Raw genomic sequence first — 10,192 nt, forward strand, 5'->3', positions numbered from 1 at the left:
ACATATATCCCCGTGCCACTTAAAGCATAGTTCTTGAATGAAAAATTTCAGCATGGAATTACAACTAGGGTAACCATACACTCTGTTTGCATTCTGACTTTTCCAGAAAAATCTAAGTCTGGCTTGTATGGGTCAAATGCTATTTTATTCAAGACTGTTTTTCTAATTTTATTGTATTCATTGAAATGACCCTCCTTCTTCTCAACTCTTCTGTATCATAGGGTGATATTTTGTAAGTGTGGATACAAAACTTAAGAGAAGTTGTTGAAACAAACTAAACTTTTCAATTTCACATCAACTAAATTTCTGTTTTTCCACAAAATTCTTTTCCAAATACATGATAATCTAGATTTAAAAAACTAACATATATCTTCCTTTTGTCTGAATGAAAACATGCACTTTCAAATGATTACAATTTTGTCTCAATTACTATTTAGAATTGCATCATTCATTTAATAGAACCCTTCTCTGTTGATTATTCCAATTCTGTCTTAATAAAGTGATCATCACCTAGGGACTTTATCTTTTACACTGGGCCTAGAGTGTATGTGATGCTAATATACCACCATGCAAATAACACCAATCACGCAGATTTGCTTCTCTTTCCACTCTGTAGGGTGTACCCTTTTATGGACTAGAGTTCTTGTCATAGGTGTATATACTTCCATGACCAGTATTGTTGCTGTACAAATGGAGTGGAATGCACAGATACCTGCATCTGGCCACTTATGTGTGGGACACTGTGGCAGAAACAGCTATTTGACCACAAAAATTCACAATTCCTTCCACAGTAAAGAGTTTCTACTGTACAAAAAATAACAACATAAAAGCACATGAAAGTATTAAATTCACTGGTAAAGGGGCATATATAGACAAATGTGGAATATTTTAATACTATAAAGGTAGTTTATAAATCACATTTCATATTAATATAAAAGTAAAAGTCAAAACCATTAAGAATACCCATAACTACAAAATCTGTTAAAGAATATACAATATGAAGCATGAAATTTTTCACAATTACATAAATTGTGAAAGAGGGAGAAGTAAAAGTCTAGGGTTTTATACGTGGTTAAAATTTAGTTGTCTTCACCTTAAAATAGATGGTTAAGATATTTTATGTAGGCCTTTTACTAACTACAAAGAAAATGCTTATAGAACATATATACATAGGGAGTCAAAAATATCACTACAGAGATAAAAGAAACACAAATGAATACAGCAATGGAAATAGGAATAAAAGAACTACAAGACAGAAAACAATGAACAAAATGACAATAGTAAGTAATTCCTGATCGATAATTACTTTATATGCAAATGGACTTAACTCCCTTAGCCAAAGAAATCCAGTGACTGAATAAATAATAAAACAAAACAAAATTATAAATTTTCTAAAAGAAACTCACTTCATATTTAAGAATACACATAGGCTCAAAGTGAAGGGACTGAAAATATATGCATGCAAATGATAATAAAAAAACCAAAAGTGGCTATACTCAGACAAAACAGAGTTGAAGTTAAAAATTTTTTACAAAAGATAAAGAAAGATATTTTATAATAATAACAGAATCAATTCATTACCAAGTTATGATAGATGACAGATAGAATGATAGATACCTCAAGCAGCAGACACCTAAACATATAAAGCAAACACTGACCGAATTTAAGACAGTTAGATAGCAATGCAACAGTAGTAGGAGACTTCAGTACCCCATTTTCAATAACAGCGCATCCAACAGAACATCAGTAAAGAAGTAGAGAACTTAGAGGACTTAGTGATATAGACCATTGGACCTTACTTACATTAGTATATCATTCCATCCAACAGCAGCAAAACACATATTCTTCTCAAGCACACACAAAATATTTTCCAGGATAGATCACATCTAATGCCACCAAATAAGTCTTAACAAATGTAAAGAGATTGATACCAGACCAGTTATATTTTCTATCTACAATGATATGAAACTAGAAATCAGTAACAGAAGGAAAACTGGAAAATTCACAAAAATGTAGTTATAAAACAACACAATTCTGAACAAACAATAAGTCAAAGAAAATATGTATAAATTCATATTGTTAACTATTTGTTATATTTACCTAGTGTTTCTAGAGATTTCTATGTTAATAGGATTCAAAACACCATGACTCCTTAAAGTTTGGAATAAGTAATATTTTAATATTCTCTAAACTTATTTAAGCAAAAATTACTTTCTTCTGGATCACAGACAAAAAATGATTGTTGACAAAAAACCACCAGAAATAGTCTGATAGTGATGAAATGTCATGGTTGTTCTATTAAACAAATATTCATGGAGTCAGGTCTTTTAATCTCTAGAAGTATTATTTATTTGTTAAGTATATGCTATAGAAAAGGAGTATATCAGGTATATTCTACATCAAGTATATTCTTTTGGTCATTCATCCATTTGTTTGTTCATTTATTGACTAGATACACATAGAATAGTTTATAGTGGAAAGTCAGGATATAGAAATGTACATTATCTATTTTCTATATCAGGAAATTTCATCATAACAGAGTATATAGGAACACAACTAATTTTAATTAAGTGCAAAGAATATAATAATATAAATAAAAACAGCATGCCATCAGTTGCAAATAAGAAAGCCATTTACTGGTAGAATATTACTTACAATTTTACATTTGAATTTATATCTTCATCTTGATTTATACTTTTATTTTTGACATCTCTGTTTCATGTGATTTCTGGATTTTATTACATAGAAAGTAGCCTTTATTCTTTAGGTCAAACTAATGTGGAAGAAATATAGCTTATTTTAATTTTATAAATGTGTTGAAGTCTTAAAATATGATGGCACATGATTTTCAATCAAACAAAACATAGACTGTTTTTAAAATTATTCTCCTTATGTATTTAGCTATCATTGATATAGCATTTTGAAGTTTTTTAAACTATCCCCATTATTCCTCAGCTAGATTTTCTTGTTCAGAAATGAATCGTTAGTAATTTGAAGCTAGTAGATGGAGAGCTAACTTACTTTCTTTTAAATTAATGTAAAATCTAGTACTGTACCGTGCACCACATCTTTCTATATTATTCTATCATTTGATATTGCAAACATTTCTAAATCATTTTTGCCACTATGAATTAAAACACACACAGTTCAATATGCAGTTATGTGCATGTGTGTGTTTATGCTTACATTTTCTTTTATTTTTATACATATGCATATATGTGTATATATACATGGCATTATCAAAAGTGGGAGGTCTCACTTTGAGCTGTAGCTGACAGTTGGAAGCCAATAAGTAGTAAAGAATAGCCTTAGCATGAGCCCAAAACCCAATACACCAGGTAAATGAGAAACAAAAGAGTCTCAAAGGGTAGATGTGCAGGTACTTAATTATTTTTTTTATATAGCAAGGGTTTAAGACATTTTATTTCTATATAATCCAGTTGACAAGGTCTTAGTTTTAAGTCATATGGTTTTCAAAGTAGAAACAAGTATATTTTTCCATTTACCTAGTCAATGTTAACATATTTTTTCAAATATATATCTTGGTATAGCAGTGTAAACATAAATAACTCTAGAAAAATTAGGCCTGCACAAATATAATTTTTGGGTTTTTTTTTCCTACTGTTTGAGATGTGTTTATTGGTTTCTTCAGGACATTATAGCCATTTTTTGTGAAAAAAAAAACACTTTTAGGAAACGTACCTGAAATGGTAGCATGATGAGTAGTAGAATTACGGCAAGAACACATATTTGGGGTTAGGAGAAGGAAAATGAGTCACAGAGGAAGTGATGATCAGAAGACTAAAAGGACCAGTGCAGCATCATAGTCTCTGGGGAGGCCAGGCAGAAGAGAGTTTTCATGAGATAAGGATCCATTTATTATGATAGATGTCTAGAGAGATGGTGACAGTGGTATCACACAAAAGTATTCAAGTATAAAGGTGAAACGTAAGAAAATATTTAGATAAATATTGTCTGAGACTGAAGGCCTGAAAACCAGGACATTAATATCAGAGAACAGAAAAAAAACGATGTCAAGCTCAAACAAAGAGAGTATGCACATATTTCTGTCTGCTTGTTCTATTGAGACCTCAAAGGTGTGGATCATGCCTGCCTTCATTGGTGAGGGCCATCTGCTTAGTCTATGACTCAAATGATAATCTCTTCTGGAAACTCCTTCACAGACACACTCAGAAGTGTTTTTCGAGTTTCCCAGGCATCCCTTAGTCCAGTCAAATTGATAAATAAAATTAACTATCACTGAGAGGTTAGATAGATGGATGATAGATGATAGATAGATGGTGATGATGATAGATAGATACAGATAGGTGATTTCAAGTTTAACACGCATTTTTGAAAGGAAATACAAAATAGTGGACTGGAAAAGGAGAGTCTAATTAGTTAATCAATAATTTATAAAAAATAAATACACACATCTTGGGCCCCACAAGGAACCTTCCTTTCCCTATATATATATATATCTTGTGAACAAGATATATATATATATCTTGTGAACAAGATCTATATATTCACAAGATCTTGTGAATATATATATTCACAAGATCTATATATATATAGATATTGATCATCTTTTTTACAGTTGTGGACTTAGATTTCCTCCCTACCGCTAAGTTATCCTTCTCTTTCTCCTTACTAAAACCTCTTCTTCTAACTAGGCTTTTTTTTTTAAAGCAAAGAGAAGGTTAAGATCACTTTGCAAAACTTCTTATAATGATGAGAATTTTGAATTTCACTCTAGATATAATATAAACTATTTGCCAATTTTAAAGATTTAAACCATACTAAATATTAAGTTAGAAAAACATCCACTAATCAAAATCTTAAAACTACTGTGGAAATCAATTTTCTCATTAAAAATAGGGACTGTGAATTTTTGCAATCCTGAAAAATATTGCTTATTAAAATGTTGAAAATGTCAGCTGGTTCTTAAATTACATTAATTACAAATAAAGCCAAACTCCTTTATTTTGCCTCATAGTCGTTCTAATTTAAAATGTGCAAGGTCCACTTGAAATTAACCTTCTTAGGACATGCCCAAGAATATCATAAGAAAATACAAAGAGATGTAAAAAATAGTACAGTGTTCTGAGTATGAATATCTGAGAAAATTGAATAAGCCATTGAGATCACACACACATGCACAGACACAAAGTATATACTTTTAAAATCTTGTGATTCCATAGTCAAAATATTAATCACACGAAATTGGATCTTATTTCCAACCTACGAGTGCACATTTCTTAAATTATTTCTTTGGTTAATGATTATAGAAATAGATTCTGTCGAACACTCAGACTGAAGTATATGTTGAGTACTATGGAGAATACACGTGTAGAACTTCTTGACTGTATATGACCGGAACGTGGAGGTACCATCTTTTTATTCACCACTGTCTCGCTAACAGTGTTTGACACACAGTATGTCCAAATTCGCGTAGCAGAGCCACTAACATTCAGACTTCTACCTTTTTCCATTAAATTGTCATCTTTCTTGTATGATATACATTACAAGACATATGAACTAGGAATATATTCAAACACACCCAGTCTGTGTCACTGTTCTCAAATACAGATTTTATTCACGCTGGTGAAGCAATTCCAGAGGACCATCTAAATCCGGTTTTGTCAGTAAATAATCAAATAGCAAATTTTTTTACTATTTCCCTAGTATAAAATATAAATATCATTGTATAAGATGTGAAGTTAAAAGTACACACTCTTTTAATTTTTTTTCTGATCATTTTTGGTTCCCACATCCAAGTAGTATAAAACTTGGAGAAGATGGTGATAACTATGTCTTAATATTCTTAATAATTATTTAATTTACCAACATTTTAAAGATAGCTGGCTATCAATGTACATTATTAGCATATTACTCAGACTTTTAATTTAATAACCTCATCTTTTCCTACAATATTCCCATGATTGACATGGGTTTATCCCACTATTTTGATGGGGTATTAAGGCTCAGGAGGTCCAAGTTCCTCCTTCAATGTAAGCATTAAACAAAAGCTGAAACAGAGGTACCTTATTCCAAAGCCTTTCTTTTATTTAATCACGCACTCACCTGGGTGTTTTTGCTTGACCATGCTGTCCAAGCACGTGTGTGTAAACATAAATGCAGTGATTTCTTTCCCTCTGCATTTGCATCTCCCTCGTCTTGTGTGGCAAATTGTTTTCCACGTGTGTATACATACACACACAATATATATATTTATATATATTACATTCAATGTATATATACAAATATTACTTAGCCTCAGAACCCAGCACAAATTATAAGTCTTAGATGAAAAAAAGAAAATACTTCTTCAGTAGTTGTGTAGCTTCAATAATGAATCAGTCAGAATGTTCCTCCTGAATATACTTTGCTGGATTCATTCTCTAGGTAGATATGATCAGGCAATGAGGTCCCTTTGCTTGGTCATTATTCTTTTTTTTTTTTTAATTCACCTTTCTGTGTCCATTATCATCAAAACATGTGCCCAAACATCAGTTTCTATCCTTTCAACACTTAGCCCACTCAGCCTGATACAAAATGCTCTTAAGCAACAAATGATATATAACACTAGCACTTGGCATTAAAACACAAAGTTTAGTTTTAAATCAATACACTGGAATTCTTGGGGTGAAGCTCTGTATGCCAGCATATTACATATCTGGGAAGACTAACTAAAGTTCACAAGAAGCAACCAAACAGAATTGAGAGACTAATGATGAATCGAGAAACCTGATACACAATTTGAAGAATGTAGTTCATGAGCATATACATGATTGGGTTTAGAAATTTGCAAAGATATTTTTCTATAAGCAGCTGGAAGGCGGGGTGTAACCAGGCATAAGAAGAGCGAAAAGCAGAGAGAAATGAGAAGGTAGTAACCTGTGGTGAGATGAAGATTTGTGACACTGAAACCTTATTTTTGAAGTATAATAGCAGTGCTCTTCCTAAACAGGCTAGATCAAGGTGGCCATTTAAAAATGTGAGTGGCCACACCAGTCAGAGTGGCCAACATAAACAAATCCACAAACAAATGTTGGAGAGGATGCGGAGAAAAGGGAACCCTAGTGCACTGTTGGTGGGAATGCAGACTGGTGAGGCCACTGTGGAAAACAGTATGGAATTTCCTCAGAAAACTAAAAATGGAACTGCCCTTTGACCCAGCAATTCTGCTGCTGGGATTATATCCTAAGAACCCTGAATCACTAATCCAAAAGAACCTATGCACCCCAATATTCATAGAAGCACAATTTACAATAGCCAAGTACTGGAAGCAACCTAAATGCCCATCAGCAAATGAGTGGATCCAAAAACTATGGTACATTTACACAATGGAATTCTACACAGCAGAGAGAAAGAAGGAGCTTATACCCTTTGCAACAGCATGGATGGAACTGGAGAGCATTATGCTAAGTGAAATAAGCCAGGCGGTGAGGGACAAATACCATCTGATCTCACCTTTAACTGGAACATAATCAACAGAAGAAAAAAGCCAACAAAATATAACCAGAGACATTGAAGTTAAGAACAATCTAATGATAGCCAGGGGGGAGTGGGGAGGGGACAGTGAGAAGAGGGTGTTACATGTGTCCTACTATAAAGGACACATGGACAAAATCAAGGGGGGGGGGTGGAGTGGGGGAGGGAGGTGGGTTCGGCTGGGGTGGGGTGGAGGGATGGGGAGAAAGGCATACAACTCAAATTGAATAACAATAAAAATTTTTTAAAAATGTATGTGGCCAAATCTTAGAGCAAGTGGGAATGTAGAACTGGAATGGAAATATGGAGTTCGGTTTCTCACATTTTTTGCAATATTCCAACCTCCAAAAGCATAGCTATCAGTAAGTGGTCTAGTCAGTTAACAGAGGTTTAAAGGAAAAGCATTAAGGGTTTTTATTAGTCAGGATTCTCCAGAAAAACAGAACAAACAGGATGTGTGTATGTGTGTGTGAATATATGAAGAAGTTTATTTTAATATCTGGCTCAGGGGATTATGGAAGTTAGTAAATCCAAAATCTGCAGGATAGATTGGTCGGCTGGAGACCAAGGCCAGAACCAATGCTCCTGTTAAGTTCAAAGACCAGTAGGGCGGAGACCCAGTTAAGAATTGATATTGTGATATCAATTCTTATTCAAATCTAAAGGTTACTTGCTGCAGAAGTTCCTCTTTGGAGAAGATGATTTTTTTTTTTTAAATTCAGGCCTTCAAATGATTGCATAAGGTCTACTCACGTTATGGCTGGCAACCTGCTTTACTAAAGTCCACCACCTTAGGTGCCAATCTCATCCAAACACGTCTTTACAGAAATACTCAATGTTTGACTACATGTGAGCACCATGGCCTAGCCAAGTTAACATGCAAAATTAACCATCACAAGAGATAAAAAGGTCAGATATCATTTAAGTACAAAGTATATACCGATTGAAAAATATTGTACATGCAGTTCCTTTGCCTCTAAAATGGGAAAAAGTAATACTTATTTTGAGAATAGTGTGCAAAGAAAAATGATGACAATAAATGTTTATTAAACTACAGTATCTAGAACACATTGGTATTCAACAAACAGTAGGCTCATCAGTTGTTAATAACTTTTCATGTCTTAACTTTTTTCTGGATATACTTTTCTTTGGCCCTTTTCTGGAATGAGAGCTTGATCTTAGCCTCTCTTTAGCCTTTAAGGCATGACCCCCACTCGCTTTCCTTTCTTGCACAATGAAATGGATGTTCCAATGGCAAACCCATTGCATCATATTCTCTACTCTTATATGTGGCATAGGAGCCACCACTGGGCTAGTTAGATATTTTAATCTTTCCATGTAGGCTGGCTGATCCTAATTTTTTTTTATTAAAACAGATAATACCCAAATTATCCAGATGAAAAAAAATTTAACCCCATACATTATATGTGTTATTCACATGTTGACAAGCAATGAAATATTTTAGACACTTCAGATAGCTAACCTTATAAAGGAGGTGAATCTGGAAAAAAACGTTTAACTCTATACCAATGAGTACAGATCTATAATTAGAGAAGTGATGTTTATTTAGAGGCAGTTAATAACGTGTGTGCCCAAACACTAAAAGAATGCAACATTTTCAATCTATTTGCAGTACAAATGAATCAACTAACAGGTTTGAAGCTTCCTGAATCTAAAAACCCCAACGTCTGGCTCCTTTCTTTCTTCTCTTGTAGTGTCCCCATGGTATTGTCAATTTAGATATTTAATTGACCATTCTAAGCAATAAAGTCCACATCTATACCCAGAGTTCCAACACCTCCTTTGACTAACATGCTGCCAGTCTGCAGGGCATAACGAACATGGCCTTGTTCTGTGACGATGTGCTAAGGACAAGGTAAGACCAACTGACTTCATTATCTTAACACAGATCAAAATCTCCTCCTGGATTATTTTCTCATTAGCCTCACTTAAATGTTTAGTCATTTTTGACCCATCTTTATCCTTGTTTTCCTTTTGCTCCATCTTCATATATATTTAGCTGGTTAAAATACCTATATCAGTTATGACTCTCTAGTCTCTCCCTTTACTTTAATATAAACCCCCACTGCCTCTGTCAAAGAACATAGTATACATCTCAATAAGCATGAATTGTGCTACTAACATCCTCTACTCCCAAATCAATGCTTCCCATATTATGTGGCTAATAATAGGGATTTTTCAGGCAGACTGCTCTCTTAATCATACCCTGAATCTGCTGTCAATTCACCTGTGAACTCAAAAGGTGGATTTGGCCTTCATTTTAGCAGGGGACCTAATCTGCTCCTTTTAGCTTCAAGTCAGCCTTTGACACTTCTTGAACAGTGATCTTGAAATTATAGACTCTTCCAGGCTGCTGTGAACACAGAACATGCCCTCAAATTATAAGTGTATTTGTGTTGGTAGGCAAGTGCACTTATTAGTATTAATGTATCAATTATTGTTAATTTGTTCTTAAAACTTCTCTTGCACCAATAATAAAGTCATTAGCTGCAATTTGCAAATGAAAATGATCCTGCTGTTTCCCATGCCCCATACAACAGAACCTCTCATTATCTAACCTAGAAAATCACTTATTATTTCCTCTAATTTAGTCCCTCTTTCCTCTTGTACTGTTGGTCTAACAACCAGCAGAAATCTTAATGTTTCAAAAGTTTCTAAATTGCTCCTTCAGGCC

Source organism: Desmodus rotundus, chromosome 5, assembly GCF_022682495.2.
Source record: "Desmodus rotundus isolate HL8 chromosome 5, HLdesRot8A.1, whole genome shotgun sequence".
In the NCBI taxonomy this organism is placed as follows: Eukaryota; Metazoa; Chordata; class Mammalia; order Chiroptera; family Phyllostomidae; genus Desmodus; species Desmodus rotundus.